We start from the raw sequence: 26,899 nt of genomic DNA on the forward strand, positions 1-26,899 counted from the left end.
TGGCTTCACAGAGCACACCACAAGAACTGCCTACTCCTTCCTCTTGCGCTCACGGACAGCTACCCTCTAATGTGTGCCAAGCGCCCTCTTACTCCAACACTATAGTCTCAGGCCAGAAGCAGTATATTTGGCTCTGAGGTCGTACACAGTCAACGATTCGCTTTGTAAAGCCTGCCAGAGACATACATCGTTTGTAATATAGTTTCATTTTAGTTTGCATTAGTATTATTATCTATTCGGGTGCCATATACAAGTGTATCCCAGTAGACTCCTCTCAGCCGCGGGGGATTAGCCGAGCGGTCTAAGGCGCTGTAGACATGGACTGAACGGCTGATCCCGGCGGAGGTTCGAGTCCTCCCTCGGACATGGGTGTGTGTGTTTTTGTCCTTAGGATAATTTAGAACAAGTAGTGTGTAAGCTTAGGGACTGATGACCTTATCAGTTAAGTCCCATAAGATTTCACACACATTTTTTTGAGACTCACAGTGAAGGCCGTCGACCACTGTATTGTCCCTGGTAAGAGGTAGTGCCCGAGCTTTGGTATTCTCAGCACATTCTTGACACTCTGAATCTCGGAAAATTGAATTCCGTAACGACTTCCGAAATGGAATGTCCAATGCGTCTAGCTCCAACTTGCATTCTGCGTCCAAAATCTCCTAACTCCTGTCGTGTGGCCGTAATCATGTCGGAATCCTTTCCACGCGAATCATCTTGGTACAAAAGACAGCTCCGCCAATGCACAGCCTTTTATTCCTTGTGAACGCGATACTAACGCCAAATGTACTTGCGCAAATCGCTATCCCTTGACTTCTGTGTCCTCAGTGTATAAATCTGGAGTGCATATTGTAAATTCAGACTCAAAAATAATTTTCCACGTATCACTCGATTTCATAGTACCATTTCGTTATTTAATTTCTACAGAGACTTTAAAAACAAATTTTTCCTTGTAGTAATTACAAACCATTACCCGAAGTCTGTTACACTTTGCCCCGTCTTGCCAGTTATGATAAACGAAACATTAGTCGATTTCCCGTGAGCATATAGTTTACATTATGTTACTTAATTCATACGTATTGTTTTGAGTGTGTTCCACAACATATTTTTGAGTCTTTTCGGCCACCAGTAATTACGTTATACCTCGTGAGTGTATTTCAACTCCCGATACCAGAGTGCAGAATGCAAGAATATAGGACGCCCATTTAGGGCGCACGGATAGCCATAACAAATAGTACGTATCCTCACCCCAGGAAGTCAAATACAGGAAACGAAAGACGTATCTGACTAAAGTATAAGTGTGTGTTGGCACCCTGGGTTACAGAGGCGGGTTTGTGAATGATGATGATGGTGACAGTGATGGTGATGACTATGATTAAGATGATGTCTTGTTGTAATCGATGGGAGCCGTAGGTACGACAAACGAAGAGGACATTTAAGTGTATTATCAATACCAAGAACTGTAAATGAAAGCTTCTACTTTACAGGTACAACTCATACGCCGTGCTACAACATTATCTGCTAGCATGTGAGGCATTTGTAGTGGCAGCCTCAACGAATTGAGTGAAATGCTCCAAAGATCTTTCATTTTCTTGCCAAAACAACCTAAAATATATTTAAATTGCAGTTGCCGGTTACTGCCACCCAGCAGTTGTCATTAGAGCATGTACGCATAAAGAAGATGAGGCAACAAGAATACTTATAGAATTTATATAATTAGCCAGATACCGAACTATATAATTATAAACAAGCACGAAATTATACCTAAATGCGTTTGCCTTCAAGTATTGTCATAAGGTTTCCGTTGTGTTATCAACATAAGTGCAGGCAACAGTAAGTAGAAGACAAGATGGGGTCTGTTCCTCTCATTGTCTATTCATACATGCTTATATTCGCTAAACTAATAGCCACTTAGGCGAATTGCCGCGCGGGATTAGCCGAGCGGTCTGAGGCGGTGCACTCAGGGACTGTGCGGCTGGTCCCGGCGGAGGTTCGAGTCCTCCCGCGGGCCCATGTGTTTGTCCTTACGATAATTTAGGTTAAGTAGTGTGTAAGCTTAGGGACTGATGACCTTAGCAGTTAAGTCCCATAAGATTTCATACACATTTTTGAACTTAGGCGAGTTTTACGGTTCTGTTGATGATAGTAATATTGAAGCTATTCGATGCCTTTTATTGTCAAAATGCAAAAAAATTAAAACAATTTCTTTAATTTCGAAATATTTGAAGAGTTAATGGTTCATACGACTTTACAGGTATGAATCTATTAAAGAAATAAATGAATAGGGACTATATTTAACCATATTTAGGCAATGTAGTAAAGAAAAGAATTGTATCGCAATTAGTTGCGTATTTCATTTGTTGGTACAAATAAGCAGGAGGTGCACACTGTCGTCTAAGTGGCTTACGATTACTCTGACATCACAAACATTCGAATTACGCAGCTGGACTCCAGGCACTAGAAGGCAGTTAGAAACGGGCACAGTTAACGTAAGGGATGCAGATCATCTTAGACGTTAAACTAGACGTTAGTGGAGAAGTGGTTCTCTTCATTCAGCCAAATATCAGGTTCCTCTCGTGATGGAAGTGCCATTGGTCATAAAAGATTGCTTGTACTAGAAGACTTAGAAAACACTTCTTGACAGTCTCAGACAGTTTGTCACTGGATGCCATTTTCTATGTTCATCACGCTTCTACTGCAGTGCGAACTCCTTCATCTCAGAGCAGCACTCACCCGAAGTCCTAAGTTATCTGTTGAATATATTCCGATTTTTGGCTTCCTCTAAGATTCTTATCCTTTACAGGTCCTTTCTGTACGACTGCAATTATTCCTTGTTGTCTTAATACAAATCGTATTATACTGTACTCTGTTCTTACTGGGTGACAAGATCTTACATTCTGTTTGTCCTTTCCGATTTTGGGAAGAACCTGCTCATCTCTTATAATTCAAGTCCTAAATACATTCAGGACACTTCAGCTTCTGTATGAGGCTGGTATCTGTACAAATATCATTGGTATCATGCAGCTCTCGAAGAATGAAATCCAGACCTTTGGCTGCTTACAGGCGTTGATAAATGTAGTTTGTGGACAGAAAGTTGGAAAGTGTGGGTCTATCGGGGAGCGTGACAGAGACAAGTCCCTGCACTTGCACTGTCATCTTTGTCCTCAGTGGCTCATTCTATGAATGCTGTAATTTATGACTGCAATTATCTGTCACCTTATTTACGTCATTTCATTGTAAGCTAGCGATTTTTGTTACTGTTTTTGTGGAATAAAAAAAAGTCGGATAGAGCGTCTGCCATGTCAGCGGGAGGTCACGGCTTCGAGTACCGGTCGGGGCACACATTTTTCAACTGTCCCCGTTGATATTTATCAACGCCTGTAAGCAGTTAAAGGTCTGGATTTAATTGTAATTTCGTACTTCTACTTCTGCTTTTCTCTCAGTCCGTGTTCACTTCCATACAATATTGTGCTCTGAGCCTACAGTCTCAGACGTTTCTTTCCAATTTTAACATCTGTCTGCCAGGAATGCCCTTCTGTCTGTGGTAGTTCACTTTCCATGTCGATCTTGCTTCGTCCACCATGTGATATTTTGTTTTTTAGAAGGGAAAAATCTGTCCATTAGTCTCCATTGTAGTCCTCAATTTCCGTGTAAAGTATAGCACTAGTTAATTTTTCTGCTACTGCTCATTACTTTCTGCGGTTTACTTTCAGTTTACAGTGTGTGCTTATCTGACAGTTCATTCAGTCAACCAGTCCTGAAAATCTCCCACAATTTCACTGGAAATAACAATGTCATAACGACTCTTATCACTGTCATTCTTTTCACCTTCAGTTTTATCCCAATTCTTGAACGTTTCATTTACTTTCGTCGCTACTTTATCGGTGTGTTATGTATCAGCGTTTTCCAAACACTGTCATGTATCATGTTTAATAATCGAAAAGACACACCCGATTGGTAAATCAAATCAAATTAATGCATGAAAACTGCAAATAATGATAACAAATGCCAATGATTACAATTCTAATTAACACTTTGTCTTTTCATTTTGCTACGATGAAGGAGTCTTATAATTATGGCAGCCTTAGCACTTTTAGCTGGTTAACGAATGGGCAGAGACACATGGTGGAACCACACCATTCATAAAGGTGTTTCGGCTGAAGGCTGGAGTCTTGGTCACGTAAAGCAGAAGAGAAATCTCTGCTAGCCAAGCACAGCAGGAGTGGCGAGTGAAGCAGCTAGCCTGCCACAGAGCTTCATTGTGCACGAAGCAAAAAGAATTTCCTTTCAGCATAGATATTCTGAAGGAAAGAGGAAAACATGAGGCTAGGAGCATGGACCCAGCCATTAGGTCCAAAGGAGGCCAGCTGGATTATTTGTTCAAAATTTTCTGAGGATATTGGTGATTGGCTTATAGTAATTATTTTAGTAGCGACGGAGAGTTCCCACATGTGTGTACATGGATGCCTTGCCTTTTTTTCTTTCACTTCAACAAGGGGAGAGTTTCTGCCTTCTCCTCTACGCCAAGGGAGATATATATTTCATGATTAACCACAGAAAAGTATCTTAAATTGGGAAATGTATTAGCATATTTATTAAATTATCATTTGTTATAACATGTAAGATTGTTTACAATTGACCGACGATATTCTGACGATGGCAGAACCAGCTAAATTTGATAGCCGATAGTAGGAAACCATTTCTTGCAGGGACATAGAAGAGAACACTTCTCCTTAGGAGATATTAGAGCTGTGGAGCGAGACGTCTCCCACTTAGCGCAGATTCTTAGGTGCCAGCGCATAACGCACAATTCTCGGGCACTTCTGCTGCTGTATTATGCTCTCATGCGTTGGTAGATTGGTAACCCTTGGAATTATTTAATTCCACGGAGATAAGGGAAGCATTATGTTATTTGTCTCATATCAGGGTTTCGTTTTGCTGACCTAAACTGTCACTAACCAACTAGCGGCACCCACTATGTTTGTGTGTTTCCAAAATCTTCCTTTAACTTATTAATTTTTTCTACAGTCGTTGGTCATATTTGCAACAGTTTTATATCTTTCCTATCATGCATGCAATCACCTGTCCCAATGGTATAATAGATATTTCCAGTTCACTGATCCGTTAATCTGATTGTATTCTTCATTCAGTGGATAAATCATTTATGACGTCTTGAACTAGTAAGTCAGGTGGCTTTCTTTCATATTTTTATACATACTGTTATGGATATGTCCCTGTGAGGATTGTGGACCATACTTTCATGCTTAATTAGTCCATCTCTGGCGAATTTCATTAGAAACCATTATCTGTTGTGCGACGTTGTTGCTTTTAATTCGCATGATCTTATGGGGAGCTTTCTATCGCTGTAATATCTCAGTGGTGTGCTGAACTGCCAATCGACAACTCGTAGACCTGTGCATTGAACAGTAGAGGAGAATAATAGTATATCTGTCATACACTAGTTTCCATCTGAGCACCTCAATCTTGTCTTTCTTTCTTAATGTTCTGTATTGGTTCCTGTACATATGGCATGTTACCCCTTCTTTCTCATAGCTTACATATACTTTTCTGAGATATTCTAAAACAACTCACTCGGTTTTACACAGTTGAAACCTTTCAAAATTTTGGTTCCATTGCCAATCGCAAAGTCGGAACTCCCCCTCTAGTGCTTTACTGTACTAAATCCAAAAGATCATCGTCTAAAAGAGCCTTAGCTTTTGTTTCTATTCTTGCATATAAGGCGGTCAGCATACGAAGTTTTAAAGGGAAAGCAGCTGGCAGTCGATCTAAATAGGCAACTTGTTTCTGACTTGCAACGTCCAACTGCACAACTCTGTAATGAGAAACTACAGCTGCCATATAGTACCGTATAGGAGAGGAAGTGCTGTTCATTGCACAAAAGAATCTTTCGGTTACATTCGGCAAGTCAAGCACAGATTCTAGCTCACAGGTAGAGGTGTGTTCAATTATTGCTATACACAAATGAGAAAATGAAGAGGATTCTGGATTCAGCCGTAGACCCAAAGAAACATAAACTGCAAGCTGTTAGTAACAGATAAGAAGTTGCAACAGAGAGGCTACAGATTCAAAACTTGTTATAGAATGACTGAGTAGTACCACAGTAATTTGGCACACCTGTCTTCTTCCAGCTTAAATTAGCGCTACTTTTATTTTGAAAACGCAAATTTCTTTTCGTTTATATACAAGCAAATTTGCTCATGTTAACTCATGCTCAACAAATAATTTGTATATGAACACCATTGTGTTTACATTTATTGGAGATTTTCTGCTTTTCTGTCATTTTCCTGTAGTTTCCAGAACTCATTTGCATATGAAAATGTAATTTTACAGGACGACACAGGTTCATCTTGACAAACAAAAGAATACTCTCCGTATAATTTACATTTATATTGTACATTAGCTCTTAGTGATGGATAATACAACACATACTCATCAAATGAACTTCTTTCCCCACTTCACATCAAGCTTCCTCTGCCAGGTCTGTCATGTAGTTGGCTGTTGTGAATAACATTGAACCTTTTTCCACATCCCATACTAAGCTTATTTTTGTAAATTACTCCTTCGTTTCCAAATTACACTAGTACAGAGCTGTATTTGAGGACACGACACCACTGGTCGTTACCCAGTGTGGACGCCGAAACGCTGCCAACAGATTGATAACTCTTTGCACAGAAAGTGATTCACAAGCGACCATTTATCAACCCGCTTCATCAATGGGTTTCACTTGAGTCGCTCTGCGTGCAGAGGACCTCATTCTTCACAGCAGCTTGGACGAATGAGCTCTTACATTCAGTGGAACTCGTATGTTATGCAAATAGAAGTCTGTCTGAAGCAGATTATTTTGCCGTGATATTAGTTGGTGATTAACATGTTGGTCGAATCAAACTGATGAAGTTCAAGCAGTATAGCAGACCTACTTGCTGTAGGGGGCCCGTTGTGCGGCTAAAACTGTCGGTGAAATAGAGCCTACTGGGGTGGCTCACCCGCTCGCCGGCGTTGTTACTGGATGAGCAACAGGTCGCGCCTGGGCTGGGGACTGGTGCGCCACAGATTTGCATGCCACGGGGGCGGGAGGGCCTGGTGACCCGGTAACCCGCACCTGGTGGGTAGGCACGCCCGCGCTACGCTCTCCCCTGTCCTTCACCATCCTGCGCTGCGTCGCCGCTAGTTTTCACTGCCACCGTGTCGTCTATCGACCACCCCCCCCCCTTTCCCATCACCACCACCACCAGCAGCAGCAGCACCACCACCACCACCACCAGCACCACCACTACCACCCTGTAAGACCTCTCTCCCTCAGCTTTAGTTTGGAAATTACTTTGAAAACTCCTTCCTTTGGCACCAATATTGGACGTAATTAACTTACCATAACCTCATTTAAGCTACTTGCAAAGCAAAATACGTTTGGTCGAAAGAATACATCGTCTAAGAGTAGCTACTGATACTCGCTAGCCATTTCCTGTTGTTCCTGTATACTTTCCTGGTTTTCAGACAAGGAAGTGGTTTGTTTTAGTACCGACCCAATAGTTTTAGCGGTTCTAACCAGTCACTGCAGTTCAATTTTTGCCTTGGCCACTATATTAGGTCTATAACTTTGCTTCCGCCGTTTTGCAATAGACGGCAGTAGAGACAAGTGGGGTTCAGGTGGTTGGTCATACGTGTAATACAATAACTTTAGGCTTTTGTAAACATAATGCCATAAAAATATTAGTCGATTTGTGATTGCATCATAAGGTTATTCTCGATTAAGTACGTCAACTTACGTACCCTCTCGCCATTTGGGGGAAGTTTTAAATTTCTGCTTTACCGTGAAGAAATATGCGGCTGTGGCTCTTAAAATGCTGGGTAAGACCAATGGTGAGGGAACTATTAGTGGAAGAACGAGCAGAGATATTTTTTCAACATCTTAAGAACTGAGGTTTTGATGTCTAAGACCGGCATGGCGAAGGAAGACAGAACGTTTTCATAGGTACTGAAACAGACGAAGACAGTCACAGGACATCATTATCGAAAGCAATTGATGCGTTCGAGCCGAGCACTGAAACACAAACGACCACAATATAGCGATAGACACGTAAAGGTAATTTTGCAGCAGGTCAGTCTTAGACCCAATGTCGAAAAACCCGTCAAATTATACATGTAAACGTAGAAATGAGAAGTCCTATCCCTCCAGCCGTATTCTCCATACGTAGCTCTCTCTGACTACCACCTTTTTCGATCAGTGGCACACAGCCTGGCTGACCAGCACTTCCGACCATATGTACAAGTGCAAAATTGAATCGATTCATGGATGCCCACAAATGGCGCCCAGTTCTTCCGCCACGGGATTGGTATGCTATCCGAAAGATGGGAGAACGTAGTGGCCTGCGATGAGCAGTACTATTAATCATAATTTATTTCTAAGTTTTTCGCAATAAAGCCCCGAACTTCGAAAAAAACGGCGGAAGAAAAGTTGTAGACCTAGTATCTCTATAGTAATGCTCCTTTGCCACGCGATAATAGCTGTCTGCCGGGTGGTGGGATCGAACGATACGTTCGTCCAATAGTGAAGTTCCCATTTCCCACTATTCAGTGGATAACAGTGGAAGATGCATAAGATTGTTGGCAGATGATGCGGTTGACTTGAAGAATGCAGCTGCACTAGAAGGCGATAGTGAATTGCAGAAAGACACGCAGAGGATCAATGGTTGATTTAGGGACTGCCAGTGGACCCTGCATGTAAGTAAACGTATTGTAGTGCGTATAAAGAGGCGACCAAATTCACTACTGTACGACAACATGAAAGGTGAGAAATATCTGGACTCAGTAGCTTCCGTGCAATAGATAGGAGTAAGCATCTAGAACGACCTATTGTGGAATGAACACACAATACAAGTTCTAGGGAAAACAAAAGGCAGGCTCAAATTGATTGGAGGAATCTTAAGGAAATATACTTCATCCACGAATGAAGTCCTTACATAATATTTGTACAACCAGCTATTAAGTATTGCTCATCAATCTGGAACACTTAGCAGATTACATTGACACCTACCAGATTAGATCAAGAGAATACACAAGAAGAGTGCCTCGTTTCGTGGAGGGCAGGTTTAGTCGACGCGAGAACATTACAAAGCTGCTCAACTAAATCCTGCATCAGTCGATCCAACAAATTTTTTTTAAATTCCGAGAGAATGTGTTCCGGCAAGACTCGGACAAGGTAATACTTCTCCCTGATATGCGTGGAAAATGACCACAACGAAAAAATAGTAGGAATTTCACATATTGCGGAAGCTGGCCGATAATCATTCTTCATACACACCGTTCGCGAATTGTATAAGGACATGGTAAACAGCTTTTGGCACCAAAAGTACCCTCCGCCACATACCGAAACAGGGCTTCCGGAGATGTACGAGGGCGTACTGAAAAGTAACGCCTTCGAATGTTTATTGTGTTTTCAATGTCGGTTGAGGTGTTACGTGCGATGCATATTACTCGGGCAACTTTCGCGTGTTGAAGAAGGTCGCAGGTTTCTAAAGCTTTGTACGGTAGCGATTGAATTGACATCAAAATGTGCGACATTGGGTTGCTCATGCTCGTAATGAAGGAAACGGTGGTGCTAACTTCAACGTGTGTGGCACAGCTCGGAGTGGTCGACCGCATACAGCAACCGCCGCGACTCATCGGAACGGGCTGATTAACTCTTCAGAGGAAATCGAGGCCCTCACCGTGCACACGGTTCTCGGCTTTCGCTCTACGGATTTCAGTTGGAAGCGCACATTCTGCTGTTAGAAACTCGAATAGAGTACGCTGACTCTCAATCACCGACATGGTTGCTCTAGAGAGCGCCATGTTAGACACAATGATTTGCGGCCTTTTTGTGGCAGAGGGTGGCAACTTGCGTCAGCCGAGCGAGAAAGTCGACACAGGAATGTGCATGGCTTGTAATGCCTCAGCCGATAGTGAGAAAAGAATATAAATTTAGGAGCCATTACTCCTCAGAACTCCATAACCTCTTCGTTCAGTCATGTTGCATTAGGAATTTGGTGCGGAACGCAGCCGATGCTTGGCAGTTTTGTTCCTCGGTGAACTAAGCCCAAGGCAAGGTTCACACTAAAAGCCACCAGCCTGCATCATAACAATGAATCGATGAACACAGCGTCTATCTCAGCTGCTCGAAGAACGTTCGTACAGTATGTATACGCAACTGCACGTACACTGAAGCGCCAAAGAAACTGGTATAGGGATGCGTCGCTGCGGGCGGAAACGCCTTTATAAATCAACAAGCATCTGGCACAGTCGTTGTATCGGTTACTGCTGCTACAGTGGTAGGTTATCAAGATTTAAGTGAGTTTGAAAGTGTTGTTATAGTCGGCGTAAGAGCGATGGGACACAGAGTCTCCAAGAGCGCGATGAAGCGGGGATTTTCCCGTACGACCAGTTCAAGATTGTACCATGAAAATCGGGAATCGGATAAAACATCAAATATCCGATAATGCTGCGGGTGGAAAAAGATCCTGCAAGAACGGGGCCAACGACGACTGAAGAGAATCGTTGAACGTGACAGAAATGTAACCCTTCCGCAAATTGAAACAGATTTTAAGGCTGGGCCATCAACAAGTGTCAGCGTGTGAACCATTCAACGAAACATAATCGATATAGGCTTTCGAAGCCGAAGGCCCACTCATGTATACTTGATGACTGCACTACACAAAGCTTTGCGCTTCGCCCGTGCCTGTCAACATCGCCATTTGACTGTTGATTACTGGAATCATGTTGCCTGGTCGGAATGAGTCGCTTTTCAAATTGTATCGAGCGTATGGACGTGTAGGGTTATGGAGACAACCTCATGAATCCATGGGCCCGGCATGTCAGTAGGGGACTGTTGAAGCTGGTGGAGGCTCTGTAATGGTGCATGGCGTGTGCAGGTGGTGTGATATAAGACACCTGATACGCCTAGATACGACTCTGACTGGTGACACATACGTAAGCATCCAGTCTCATCACCAGCATCCATTCATGTCCATTGTGCATTCCGACTGACTTAGACAATTCCAGCAGGACGATGAGACCCCCACACGTCCTGTATTATTACATAGTGGCTCCAGGAACACTCTTATGAGTTTAAATACTTCAGTACTTACCAAACTCCCCAGACATGAACATTACTGAGCGCATATGGGATACCTTGCAACGTACTGTTCCGAAGAGATCTCCACTTTCTCGTACACTTGCGGGTTTATCGACAGCCCTGCTGGATTCATGGTGACAGTTCCATCCAGAACTACTTCTGACATCAGTTGAGACCATGCCACATAGTGTTGCGGCACTTCTACGTGCTCGCGGGAGCCCTACATGACATTTGGCAGGTGTACCGGTTTCCTTGGTACCTCAGTGCAGGTTTCAAGACAAAGAAAACCACACATCTTGAGGGATTATCCAAATGGGCGGATACCGGTAGATGTCTTGTGCGTGCACTGACAAATATATGGGTACAATTTCGGAACAATTTCAGAGAAAATCGATGATTTTGTCAAGACAAAGAGATTCACAAATAATGCAAGTCAGTCCTTGGCGTTTATGGCAGCAGTTATTCCGCTTGGTATTCATTGATAGGATGGCTTGCCATGAAGGGCGACAAAACGACTCGTAGAATATCGTCGACGTACCGCTATGCTGTAAGGGTTCCGTGGATCACAACCAAAGAGGTCGTGCTAGGAAATCAAACAGCACCCCAAACCGTCACTCGTGGTTGTCAATCAGTACAGTGGGCGACAATCAGGTTGGAATCCCACCGATGTCCGTGGTGTCTCCAGCCACGTCTTCGGCCTGGAATCTCATTGACTGGACTAGAATTATTTCCAGTGTTGAGTCCCATTTCGACCTGAGGCGTGATGATCAGCGATACTACTTTAAATTTCTGTAGAGAATCGCATTATTATTTTTATAATATGATGTGGAGATCAGCCTATTTGCAATTCTCGGTTTCTTAAAGATTGGTAGTGGTGGTGCAGTTTCCTCTAGGTGCAATTGTTCATTAGAGTGAATTCCATAGATATTACCTCTATATTAAAGGTATACTTCTAAAATGTAACCTATGTCTGAATTAAGTGGTAAGCTCATTATATCACACCTTTCACCACTTCTGCAGATAGCCAGTCACAATCAGAGGGAAGTAGGATTTCCATAATTGCTCAATATTAACGTCGAGGTACACTTGATTCATAATTATTTTCATTGTGATGAAGCATGAACATATTACTTGCCACAGCATGTCTAAGTGAACAGTGAACATCAATACCTTCTGCAGATAGTCAATTAATAACTGTAATTGTTCTATGTCAGTAGTAACTTGTAATTATACATAATCAGTTTTCAGCTAAGCGTCCGAAGTCACATAGTGGCTCTATCCAGTTTGTGCGTTTTGATAATGGCTGCTTGGAGATATTCAAATACTTCGATCAACAGCATCACATCTGTTCTAAATATTCGAAATATAAATCACAGTAAACTCCTAAGGCATTCCATTCAAATTAACAACAAACCTTGCCTCCTCTTTGATGTTTATATTCTTTGACTGTCATTTCACTGATCAGCAAGCTGTTGATCGCTTCAATTGGCAGCAAATGCTTATGTAACGAAACTGATTCTTCAGATTCACACTCATATGGATACATACCTTACTGATTAATCATATGAAACTCTTCACCCTAAGGAAAATGCTTTCTTGTTATTGTCGGCTCATCAGGTAGGAAACACATTTTATTGAGTGTTCTCACAGACTGGAGGAATCTGTAAACAGAAATTTTATGTCGGAATGATGTTTCAGTGCCACAGATTTAGAATATGATTTATACTCTGCCATCTTTACCACAGTCACAGAAGCATAACGTGGCCTTACGTTCATCGTTTCATTGTGCCTAGTTTCTTCCACTTATTGGCATAGGTTATTATTTTAAAATAAAGATCGTCATTTTTCATATTGTGAAAAAGCGCTAGCACTGTAAAATTAGACCTATAATTTAAATTACAGCTCGCTTGTGAAGCTCCTCAAAACCTGTCTGTAAAATGACAATGATCTTGTTTCACGTCAATTTCCCTGAAGAGTGTCTTGAAGATCTACATCTACATCTACATTGATACTCCGCAAGCCACCCAACGGTGTGTGGCGGAGGGCACTTTACGTGCCACTGTCATTACCTCCCTTTCCTGTTCCAGTCGCGTATGCTTCGCGGGAAGAACGACTGTCTGAAAGCCTCCGTGCGCGCTCTAATCTCTCTGATTTTACATTCGTGATCTCCTCGGGAAGTATAAGTAGGGGGAAGCAATATATTCGATACCTCATCCAGAAACGCACCCTCTCGAAACCTGGCGACCAAGCTACACCGCGATGCAGAGCGCCTCTCTTGCAGAGTCTGCCACTTGAGTTTATTAAACATCTCCGTAACGCTATCACGGTTACCAAATAACCCAGTGACGAAACGCGCCGCTCTTCTTTTTTTTTTTTTTTTTTATCAGGAGACAGTGCGGAACTGTATCGAACGCCTTCCGGAAATCAAGAAAAATAGCATCTACCTGGGAGCCTGTATCTAATATTTTCTGGGTCTCATGAACAAATAAGGCGAGTTGGGTCTCACACGATCGCTGTTTCCGGAATCCATGTTGATTACTACATAGTAGATTCTGGGTATCCAGAAATGACATGATACGCGAGCAAAAAACATGTTCTAAAATTCTACAAGAGATCGACGTAAGAGATATAGGTCTATAGTTTTGCGCATCTGCTCGACGACCCTTCTTGAAGACTGGGACTATCTGTGCTCTTTTCCAATCATTTGGAACCCTCCGTTCCTCTAGAGACTTGCGGTACACGGCTGTTAGAAGGGGGGCAAGTTCTTTCGCGTACTCTGTGTAGAATCGAATTGGTATCCCGTCAGGTCCAGTGGACTTTCCTCTATTGAGTGATTCCAGTTGCTTTTCTATTCCTTGGACACTTATTTCGATGTCAGCCATTTTTTCGTTTGTGCGAGGATTTAGAGAAGGAACTGCAGTGCGGTCTTCCTCTGTGAAACAGCTTTGGAAAAAGGTGTTTAGTATTTCAGCTTTACGCGTGTCATCCTCTGTTTCAATGCCATCATCATCCCGTAGTGTCTGGATATGCTGTTTCGAGCCACTTACTGATTTAACGTAAGACCAGAACTTCCTAGGATTTTCTGTCAAGTCGGTACATAGAATTTTACTTTCGAATTCAATGAACGCTTCACGCATAGCCCTCCTTACGCTAACTTTGACATCGTTTAGCTTCTGTTTGTCTGAGAGGTTTTGGCTGCGTTTAAACTTGGAGTGGAGCTCTCTTTGCTTTCGCAGTAGTTTCCTAACTTTGTTGTTGTACCACGGTGGGTTTTTCCCGTCCCTCACAGTTTTACTCGGCACGTACCTGTCTAAAACGCATTTTACGATTGCCTTGAACTTTTTCCATAAACACTCAACATTGTCAGTGTCGGAACAGAAATTTTCGTTTTGATCTGTTAGGTAGTCTGAAATCTGCCTTCTATTACTCTTGCTAAACAGATAAACCTTCCTCCCTTTTTTTATATTCCTATTAACTTCCATATTCAGGGATGCTGCAACGGCCTTATGATCACTGATTCCCTGTTCAAATTGCGGCAGATTATTCTGCTCGAAACACTGCTTCCTCTTTGAGCCTAATATTAACTTGTTTCTTTCGCAACATGTAATTTTTTTATGTATTTGGCATTCAAAGAAAGCTGTTTGCTAATCCGTTTCATAGAGACGCCCCAGTACAGTGAATATGTAAAACAGTACTCCATAATTTATGTATATAAATTTCGTCAGTATCAATCTGTTTTAGCCCGCATTCAGTATCTGCATATGCAAGAAACTGTAGCCTTCATTGCTTGCTATACTTGTTAAATGTTCTGAACGGCATCTCTGGATTTGGCATGATACTATGAATTGGTTTTAACTACAGGCAACCAACTAAATTTAAAGTCAATTTTTCTTCAGAATGAAAATGGCATAAACAGTACCACATAGTACAGCGTGCCGATGAGATGGTGGGAAGGAGTAATGCTAGTACACGCATATTGCTAGAATTTACTAGCCACAAAAGATTGTTTTTGTAACAGAAATGGTAAACTACTGTGTTTGCGATTGGCAGAATTAACAGATTCACGTGTTTCTCACGGTTATTACGTTATTTGAAACAAACATTGAAATAACATTAAAATATTATATTTCATATTCGTTTTCCCCTCCTACAACATCAGCTTGTGCTCAGACCACTGGATACCATACAGTTTGGCTGTTTTTCTCAAACATTTCCACACGTCTCAGAATGCAAGGAAGTGAAATGTTTACAAAGTATAGTGCATGGAAAAAGAAGCAGACCAAAGCTCACATTGTCATCTGCTGGGTACATACCAGATGTAACTAACCACTTGAAGCAATAATTATTTTGATAATCAACATTTATAATGGTATGTTCCTTTAGCAGTCACTTTTAATAAGTTTCTGGGCTTTCCTTCAAAAAGGACTTTACTTATATTCATGTGAACGCAAAGTTGAAAACTTCCTTAATGCCCAACTGGAACACTGTCCTTGGAAAGTTGACTTTTTTTTCCAAATTTTGGTGTGTAAAATCGGTTGAATACTATTCTCTGATGTCATCACACCACGAGAGAAATGATTTGTTGCTGTTCAAATACATCTCCATAGCATCCCATGATTCTGTAACTATGAATTTACAGACAAGGGGTAAGACAAGCGTCGAGGACGTGTTTGAGCTTCTTAACACCAAAAAGACCGAGGGGCCGAAATGGCCCCTTTCAGATCTTTTCATTTGTTTAGTGAGCAAATCGTAAGTTCGACTGACTTGATATTTTGCGATTTTTCAGCAGTCATATGAAATATTAATCACCACGTTTTGGAGTGTACTATTTTTATTAGGTAGTGAAATATAAAGCTTACCACCTAGAAGGACGACGGGGCCAATTTGGCCCCTCCAACATCTCTCTGTATTTAGAGGCTACTTCTTTGCAATACTGCGTATGAAATCACATGAGCTATTGTCCCTCTGTTGTTCAAATATGTGACAACAACATCATTCAATCCAGCGCTGATTTTTGGTTAGTTGACGCAAGGATTTCAGTTATTGTATGTTGTAAGTAGGCTGTTTATGTTTTCTCTATGTAAGTAGGCTGTTTATGTTTTCTTATTGGCAACGTTACGTAGCGCTCAATATGAAAATCACTGGCTGTGCTGTGTGCAGTCTGTGGCTGCTTTGCATTGTTGTAATACTCGCCATTGTAGTGTTAGGCAGCTGGCTGTGAACAGCGCGTAGCGTTGCGCAGTTGGAGGTGAGCCGCCAGCAGTGGTGGATGTGGGGAGAGAGATGGCGGAGTTTCGAAATTTGTCATGAACTGCTATATTTATATATGATGATATCAAGGTAAATACATTGTTTGTTCTCTATTAATATCTTTCATTTGCTAACTATCCCTATCAGTAGTTAGTGCCTTCCGTAGTTTGAATCTTTTATTTAGCTGGCAGTAGTGGCACTCGCTGTATTGCAGTAGCTTGAGCAGCGAAGATTTTTGTGAGGTAAGTGATTTGTGAAAGGTATAGTTTAATGTTAGTCAGGGCCATTCTTTTGTAGGGATTTTTTGAAAGTCAGATTGCGTTGCGCTAAAAATATTGTGTGTCAGGTTAAGCACAGTCTTGTATAATTGTTCAAAGGGGACTTTTCATATGTCGACCCTTAGCCGAGGATACCTCACTGGAATCTTCTGATTTTTTGTTGTAGTTTGTGTAATTAGTGTAGCTTTTGTTTATTCCTAGCTCGTAATTGTAGAGAAAATCTCCTTTGTAGTTGCAGTCTTTCATTGTTGTACAGTAAAACAGTTGTGGCATGCATGTAGATTTGCACCAAGTATTTCGCAGCTGCAATTAACTAGATATTATTTTCAGTGTTATCTTAATGTGTTCTCTTATTTTTGCTCTTCAAATTGTGCTTTTCTGTGTTGTCGTGTGAAATATTGTGACAATAACGGCGTGTGAAAAACGTAATACTAGGCTCCAAAGTAAACTGAGAAATGACAGTGAAAATGAAAGCAGTGTGTTAGCGCCACCGAGTAATGAATTAACTGATGTTCAAAGTAGTAATTTGGTAATTGTGCATAGGGAAATGGAGCGGGCTGCAAACAATGGTGTAGACAGTGAAACAGGTAGTGAACAGGGAAGCATTATCGATCGATCGGTCGGCAACAGCTCGCCTCAGGAATCCGAAATGACAGGACACAATTTCGCAAATACTGTAGATTCAGGTTTTGGGTTATCACCGTTTTCTCAAATAAGTCAAGACGCATTTTCTGCTTGTCAAAATGTGAATGTTGCCGGTGCAAATGCACTGCCGAAAAGCGTAGAGAAACAGATTCCAGACACTAATACATTATTATTGCAATTAATGCAACAAATGGAACAAAGTCAGAGACAAATGGGACAAAATCTCAAAAAGTTAGACACAGTGGAACAAAATCTCAAAAAGTTAGACACAGTGGAACAAAATCTCAAAAAGTTAGACACAATGGAACAAAATCTCAAAAAGTTAGACACAATGGAACAAAATCTTCAAAAGTTAGACACTACACTTGAACAAACACGTGAAGATTTAACAACTGAGTTACATAACATCGAATCGAAATGTCAAAAGGTCTGTAATGACGTAAAAACACAAATTTGTGAGCATTTCCAACCTATTTTTTCGCGTCATGAAAATGTATTACAGAATCACGAAGCAGCCATAAAAGAACTGCAAACTATTGTTCATGAAAATCATGAGACCTTGCAAGCTAAAATTGACTCAGTTGCATCTACCGATTCGGTTACGCAACTTGCAAGAACTCAGGAAAACTTAAAGGACACAGTAGATACCCTGAAAATTGGTTCAGAAAGACACATGGAGGAAATAAGTACACTATCGGAGAAAGTAGCCGAACTTTCGGATCAGGTCACTAACTTATCTACAAAGGTAGATGATGATCTGAATGACACAAGACCCATAGCCTTCACTGACACAGAAGAGTATGAACAAATAAGAAAATTCAAACAAAATCAAAATCAAATCAATACACAGTACAAAAGAGAAATCCGGGAAGTACAAGATCAGTTGACGCAGGTAATACAAGAATTACGTATTTCAGAGGACACTCGCGCTCCAATACGGGAAGAGGGACATAGAAATACGGAACAACCACAAAATAATAACACAGGACACTTCGGAAATTATGAAAGAAATTGGCAAGGCGCATTGGATTTTGAGATGGAACCGCCGAAACGAAGTAACAATGACCGACATGCGACTCGCCGACATGACGATTTTGACTATAAGCTGTTCATTACTACACGTAAATTCAAAATATTTAAGAATTCTGGCAACGACATTCATCCACAAGCATGGCTCCATCAATTCTCGCATTGTTTTCCTCCCAACTGGTCTTTAGAACACAGATTAGAATTTATGTGTGGCTACTTAGAGAATGAACCAGCTGTAAGAATGCGATCGGTCATTCACGATTGCCACAGTGAAGGAGAATTTTACCATTCCTTCCTCTCAGCATATTGGTCTCAAGCCACACAAGACCGAGTAAAACATGGTATCATAATGGTGAAACATTTCGAACAATCTGAATTCTCCAGTCTTGTGAAATATTTTAAAGACATGTTGCACAAGAATCAGTACCTGTCAAACCCATACAGCCCCTCAGAACTCATCCGCATTTGCTTAATCAAATTACCTGAACATTTACGGCATATTATTTTAGCAGGACGTTGCAAAGACGACATTGAAGCTTTTCAGGGACTGTTACAAGAACTAGAAATTGACACTGATAATCGCGGAACGCGAAAACAAGGACACAACAATTACAGGTCACATCCGTCACAATTCCGTGACATGACTGGTCTATTCTTACAACGCAAATCGTGACCAAAATAGACACCACCCGTATGACAACCGTTGGCAGAGTAGTAATAATTACAGGGAAAGATCACCTCTCCGCGGTAGTGACTATCACAGAGACAATCAGAGAAACAGACAATATGGGAACCAAAATAATTATTATCAAGGGAGACAGAATAACTTCAGATGCAACAGTTCAGCGCGCAGTCCCGATTCAGGGAGAAATTCTCCACCACTTAACCGACAAGAAAGAAACTACAGGAACTACCGACATGACGACAGACGATATATTCGTAACGACAGACCTGAATTGCATCAGAACTGGCGGGATTCAAACAGGGCAGGGCCTTCTCGTCAGAGTGAATTTGTAGAAGTTAGGTCTCCTAATCCCAATAACGGCGCGCGCCAACAAAGAGACAGACAATGACTCGCACAGCAGGCAGCCGCGTGCGCCCGCTGGCTCCGAGAAAAATAACATAAGACGCTAGCCTGGAGAAAAATTTTAGCATTCTTTACCGATGTATACAACATGATAATTGCTTTGAAGTTGAAACTCTGTGCACTAGGAAGAGTAAAGGTTTACACCACATTTCACATGTAAAACCGTTTATTGAAAGATAATCTGCTTTTTAACTTTGTGTTTGCCATATAACTTTTCCCTTTACATTACTAGTATGCTGTGTTAGACTTAAGAAACTGTTAACATGCAACAATGTTTGAGGTTAAATATCCGGTGAAGAACCAAGAGAACTTATTGAAACAGAAATGACGAATGCATTGTTATAGTGAACAGATGTCACAGTGTTGTATTTGTACATTCTTGCTTGTTAGTTGCACGATTACGTAACGACTATCAGGCTTACATACTTAGGACACATACTGGTACTGCTAATGAGATTTTAATGCAACATTTTGGTTTACTTGAAAATACATTCTGGGTTTAATGTACTTTCTGTGAGATACCAGACGACACAGTGTTTAGTTTAAGTGACAACTACACGGTTTTATCACGACGCTTCTAATGAGTGACAATTTACAATGTCGCTTTTGTAGTGTTTCTGTTTTATTTCTGCACAGTTTTTCTGTTTTATTCTGCAAAGTAAAACATGTTTTAGTAGTAACTTTGGTAGTATAGCTACAATGAGACTGCCTTTTCCGTAGCACAACAATACGTTACAGTACAGTACTTTCTTCATCATGGCAATAAGCGTAATAACCAAGACATTTATACGCAAAGCATTTCACTTTTGTGTATTATGAGGTAAGTACATTGACTTCTGCAGAGCTTAGCTTTCGGAGGACGATAACTACGACACTTCCACACAGATTATGTTGCAACAAGATGCACATTTAGTGCTACAGTACACGTATTTGAGTGATTAATTTTGTACTTAAAACATTTATTTTTAAAGATTTTTTGAATTACAAAGAAAGTTTTCCGTGATACATTTCATTCCATTGCTGTAATCTGTAACACCTGAGGGTATAATTACATTAATCCTCAGGGGGGTACACACTTACTTTGTGTACCATGCGTGTGGCAACCACAAGGAACCCTAGCTAATATGGTATTTGCTTATACAACTTTACACATCGGTACCATATTTCTCTAACACACAAATTACACAGCTATCTGATCATTTAACTGAGAGACAAACATTTATTTTACTATATCAGTGACAGATGTTTACGTAATTACACAGTTGGATAACTTCACACTTATGAAACTGTATTTTGTCTGTACTTTGTAAACTGCTCATATTTTTTCGGAACCATTGTGATACTATGAGAGCTTTGAATGATATATTTGGTAAGGGAGCATGATTTTAAAGTACGTTTGAGGTAGATGACACTATTGAAATGAGCAGAGAATTTTTTTTAGGTTTTGAAATTATTGGAGGAAGCTACGACGATTTTGAGAATTGACTGAGAGGTTATGATATTATTACGACGACGATGTGTACTATGCTGTTGAGATATGTTTATGATCAATAAGATGATGCTACCGTATATGAGGAATAAGAAGTATGTTGGAAACCAAGAATCGTACTTTAAGAGTTATGAAATGTGTGTAAATGCGTGAATGTATCACAATGCCGGCGAAAATTTTTTTTGGACACTGTTATATTCATAAGATTTTGTTTCTACACATTTGCAATGCAAATTCTCGACTCGTGAAATTTTGTGTATGAGACTGTCACTGTAGCGGAAACTGCTGTCGTAAATATTTCCGTAAGAAAGTTAAGTGACTACCTGCACGTAATGCGTCGCGGGCACCCACCTGGCAGACAGCCGCCCGAAAAAAAAAAGCCATTAGCCTTTCAGCGGCACAGGTAGAAAAAAAAAGGGAGGCCATTATCCTGGCTATTGACGTTCCTTTGTAGAAAGCATCGCAAATATTACACGCTCATTACCTGAAAACATATGGTTACTAGTACTTTGTGCTAATTACTGAAATGCTTATGAATTGATGGGAAATATTCGTACATCTGCACACCTGATTATGACAAGTGTCTTTCTACGAGAGTTGAGAGCTACTGACTTACGAAATGCCACATGACTATTGAATGATATTTTTATGCTTTGGTTTGCGTAATTGCTTATTTCATTTGACATCTGTTTTCCAGCTGTGTTGCAGCATTGGTTTCATAAAATAAAATTAAATTCATTTGCTAATGTGAACACTTTCTGTCGACAGATCTGTTAAATAATAATTTTGTGATCCACATTCTTCAAAAAAGGAGCACTTGGAAAGGAAAGAACAATAAGAAGGGACTAGTAACAGTAACTGCATACATAATATTTTTTTCAAGTACATGGTAATATTTTTTTTACAATAAGTTGTTGTGGTGCACCACTTTAATTACTTAGACATTAAGATGTGATTATACATTTCCCTTATCTGCATTGTTATCTTTAGTGTACTATTTTTTCTGCTTGAGCTATGTCATGTTTAGATATAAGCTGCTGTTTGCCAGGCATAGTGTTACTGAATTTGACTTTGTGTTACTCTGCTAAGCCAGTTTTACTACTCATTTATTTTTGTTGTTGCTGCACATTGGCTCATATTAGTTGTAATGTTGAATTGCTTGGTAATTTAGATTTACTGTAGCTTGCTTTGCGATTTTCCATTTTTTTTCATTGCTGTTTATATTAATTGTTTTGTGCTGCGGCATTGGTTCGTCCCTTAGTTTAATATCTGAGCTCAGTAGATTTAAGTTAGCTTAAGAGGGGGTAGACTATATAAGAAACTAACTATTATAAATTTATAAGAAATAGGATACTGTACAGTGGAGAAAAACTATTATTGACAGAGGATGTGAACAAAATACAGAAGGCAGGCTTAGATAGGACTTTTTGGGAATAATGATGAACAAAGGGAGATCTCCATGCAAAATACTGCAGTAAAACAAACCCTGTCCTTTCCCTTTTGTGTTATCCCACTATATGTTTGTGTACCCTTGTGTATTTGTTTTCTTCCTGTCTCTGTGTAGTTTCATTGAATTTTTTCTTCTTTTAATATTAAGCTACATACACTATGATGAGGAATACTGTTATCCTCGAATATAATTGGCATTAATAATATGTGATTTACCTTATAAATATGCTTACACATTATTTATTCTGTTTTGTTTTAATGCTCGTGTGTGAAATTGATGTTTCAAAAGTTATTCTGATCTTTTATGTATTTACTAATGTCATAATTCCTGTAACACTGATGTATATGTTAGTTCGATTCTTTTGTAAAGCCTGTACTACAAATGTTATCTATATTGTTATGTTTTTAATGATGTATTTTGTACCTTTATTGTATTCTTATGTTATAAAATTGTAATTGTCACCAGTTCATGAAATTATTAACTTGTTAGTTACATTTCACTGCACACGTTTCTGTTGGTCATAGTATATGGACAATATGTGAGAAGTTGGGACTGTTAGTGTTTGCACGTGTGTTAATAATTCAGCAAGGGACTGGATAACAGCATTGCTGGTTCTAAGGACAATCCCAAAAACTTTGTGAGTGCACAAGTGGTGGTTTATGGACTTGCTATATTGTCCGCAAGACTCTTCGATGGTGATTGTGCACCTGCACATTTGCAACAGATGGCTGCTGGCCGTCTCTACCAGGACTACAGTGGTTCTGCATCTTTGATGGCCCACCAATTGCTACAAGGACAGCAGTGGGTCTGCACCTCTGGTGGCCCACCAATACCGTAATCTCTACCAGGACTACAGTGGGTCTGCTCTGTGATGACCTACCAATACTCTTCAAAACGTCGAATGACTCTGCTGTGGGTTTGCTATGTTGTGGCCCATTACCTGTCAGCATGTCAAGAGTCAGCACTGTTTTCTGATGGAAGGACACTACTTCTTCAAGACTGCATGGAAATCCACTACTTCTGTGTGCATTCTCTTTTACTGTTCAGACTTTGAAAAAAACGAAAAACTCTGCATTTTTACTGTGATGAATGATCAGGACTATCTTTATGGACTGTGAGAAAATTTTAGCTTTTGACCAACATTGTATCAATAAGTGTGTGCATTTTATATCTTTGTTACTGTAATTGTGAAAAATTTTTGTCAAATCTGTATTGGCCAGTGCCCAACACCATTTGTAAAATTTTTTTGTGGGGAGCATGGGGGCTATGTAAGTAGGCTGTTTATGTTTTCTCTATGTAAGTAGGCTGTTTATGTTTTCTTATTGGCAACGTTATGTAGCGCTCCTATGTAAGTAGGCTGTTAATGTTTTCTCTATGTAAGTAGGCTGTTTATGTTTTCTTATTGGCAACGTTAAGTAGCGCTCAATATGAAAATCACTGGCTGTGCTGTGCGCAGTCTGTGGCTGCTTTGCATTGTTGTAATACTCGCCATCGTAGTGTTAGGCAGCTGGCTGTGAACAGCGCGTAGCTTTGCGCAGTTGGAGGTGAGCCGCCAGCAGTGGTGGATGTGGGGAGAGAAATGGCGGAGTTTTGAAATTTGTCATGAACTGCTATATTTATATATGATGATATCAAGGTAAATACATTGTTTGTTCTCTATTAATATCTTTCATTTGCTAACTATCCCTATCAGTAGTTAGTGCCTTCCATAGTTTGAATCTTTTATTTAGCTGGCAGTAGTGGCACTCGCTGTATTGCAGTAGCTTGAGCAGCGAAGATTTTTGTGAGGTAAGTGATTTGTGAAAGGTATAGTTTAATGTTAGTCAGGGCCATTCTTTTGTAGGGATTCTTGAAAGTCAGATTGCGTTGCGCTTAAAATATTGTGTGTCAGGTTAAGCACAGTCGTGTATAATTTGTTAAAAAGGGGACGTTTCAATGTTTTGACGGTATCTGAGAGTCATCCCTGCAGTCGTCAGCTACGAATACAAGAAGCGGCTAACAGACGCTGAAATACTAGCAGAACTGAGAGAAACAGAAGATGAAAGTTCAGGTGAAGAGTTTGAGTTTTCCGACAGCGATCAGGACATTGATGAAACTGTAGTAGTTCCAGTGTGTGCAGATGAAGAATGTGATTCGTGCAACGAATGTGATAATGTAAACACAGCCCAGGACAGTTTTCAGCTGAATTTAGGGGAAAATGAAGCTTCTACATCCAGCATGCCTTCTGATGCTCCAATTCTAGCTCTATAAGATCAACAATCCCGACAACATCTGCTTCCCCTGGAAGTCAGTCAAAAACTGATACTGGGCAACCTATTGAAGAAAAAGAAACAGCAAAATATGGGACTGCGTGGAAAATTGTACCAGTGGGTTCTAATGCAGGTCACTAATATTTCTGCTCTTTGTGTAGAGTTTTAGCTTGTAAAATTACAAGAACAGATATACTCATATAATATCAGTACATTACACGTTCTAAAAATACTTTTCTTGTTTCATATGTTTTCAGGTCGTCTACAAAGCCATAACATTTTGTGGGAGAGCTCAGGACCAACATCATATGCTAAAAGGAAAATTCAAAGTGGGAAACTTCTTAGTGCTTGGCGGTTAATTTACAGTGCTTCCATGATGCGCCATATCAAGCACTGTACTGAAGCTGAGGCTCGTTGTCGAACACAAGACGATTCCTGGACTGTAGACACTGAAGAACTGGGTGCTTTTGTCGCCATAATGTATGCAAGAGGAGTGTATGGGGCAAAGAATTTTTCTCTCAAAAGCCTATGCTCAACAGTATGGGACACCAAGTCCACTAGACCTGAACGCCTGAAGGCTGACAAACTTGCTCTTGTCTCAGATACTTGAAATGCTTTCATAGAAAACAGAGTGTCATGTTATAAAGCAGAACCTTGTCTTACAGTTGATGGACAACTTTTGCCGTCTAAAACAAGATGCCAACTCACACAATATATTGCTAGCAAGCCAGATAAGTTTGGCACAAAATTCTTGTTACTTGTAGGTATTTCTAGTAAATACATACTGAATGGATTCTCATACACTGGTTCTGATCGCCTTCGACCAGCTGACCAAGGCGTAGGTGAAAATGTTGTTCTTAAGCTTATGGGACCATGCTTAGGCAAAAGTTTGAATGTCACTACTGACAGTTACCTTACTTCGCTATGCCTTGAAAACCGTCTGAGGGCAGCATCCACAACTTTAGTAGGTATTTTGAACCGTAATCGAAGGGAGGTGCCTCCTGCTGCAAAGACCAGAAAACAACCGCTCCACTTGACTATTGTGTATAAAAATGATGATGGAACAACCCTAACAGTTTATCAAGGGAAAACAAATAGGAGTATTTTTCTTACTGAGTTCACGTCACTCTCATGTATCCCTGTCCGACAGTCAGAAGAAGACTCCTGAAACGATGCAATTCTACAATGAAATAAAATATGGGGTCAACGTTGTCGATCAAACGACAAAGATGTACTCCACAAAAGCCAGTACAAGACGTTGGACAGTGCATGTATTTTACAACATTCTTGATTTGGCTGCCATAAATTCCTGGGAGTTGTGTTAAGGAAGTGACTAGTACGCGACTTAGCAGGCGGAAGTATATGTTTGATTTGCGTGAAGAGCTTCGAGCGCAGTATGTATCATCAAGAAATAAAGAGTCAGACCAGAAACATGCAGACACTAAAGGCAGACCACAGAGGGCAACTAAGAGAGAGAAGTGTAAAATTCGTACCTCATGTAAACATACAGCTACTGTTTGTTGAGGTTGTGAGAAAGCAGTTTGTTGCAAATGTGAGAAGAGAAGACGAGTGTGGTGAGACAAGTAAACTACGGTTGTGTGTGTGTGTGTTTAATGTAGTTATATTATTAATAAAAATCCACGAAAGCTATATATGTGTCTTACGCAATCTGATCAAATAAACATGGGGACAATTTTGCCCTGTCGGGCCTTGTAGGTAGTAGCCTCTTTGCGGACCTCCTAGTGTTAAGCTTCTCATAGCGAGGTATTACACTTGTGAGCACTGGAATTTCGAAAGTTGACTCCACACATATCCATTAAAGAGTGTGACTGATTTTAGAGAATTTCATTTACGATCCACCCATTATTTATAGTTTTACACTGCTGAACCATTAGGAGCAGCTTTTCTCCTTTAGGAACAGCTGGCAAATGGAGATAAGGCAGTATTCTGAAATTTAGTACTTGAATTTTGCAGCTGCAAGAGGAAGATTTTCTTAAGCTATAGGAAAACTTTGGCACAGATATCATAAAAATTGAGAAATGCGTTGTAACGTTCTTTTTTCTTGCATTTGAAGCTGAAGGGAGTTATGCACATGCATATTCAAAATATGTTGTTGACATAGGACAAGTAACTGTGCCACCAACGATGTCGTTGACTTACTGCTTGTGGCTGCCTTGCTTCCAGTATGTGTCTTCCTGCTCAGTCAGCAACTCGTAACATGCGCAATAAGCAGATTTAAATATGCTTAAGTCTTCATGTACGCATTCATGGAACTAAAGCGTGTTACATTTTGCTGAGTC

This window comes from Schistocerca piceifrons, chromosome 3 (genome assembly GCF_021461385.2).
Source record: "Schistocerca piceifrons isolate TAMUIC-IGC-003096 chromosome 3, iqSchPice1.1, whole genome shotgun sequence".
Classification (NCBI taxonomy): domain Eukaryota; kingdom Metazoa; phylum Arthropoda; class Insecta; order Orthoptera; family Acrididae; genus Schistocerca; species Schistocerca piceifrons.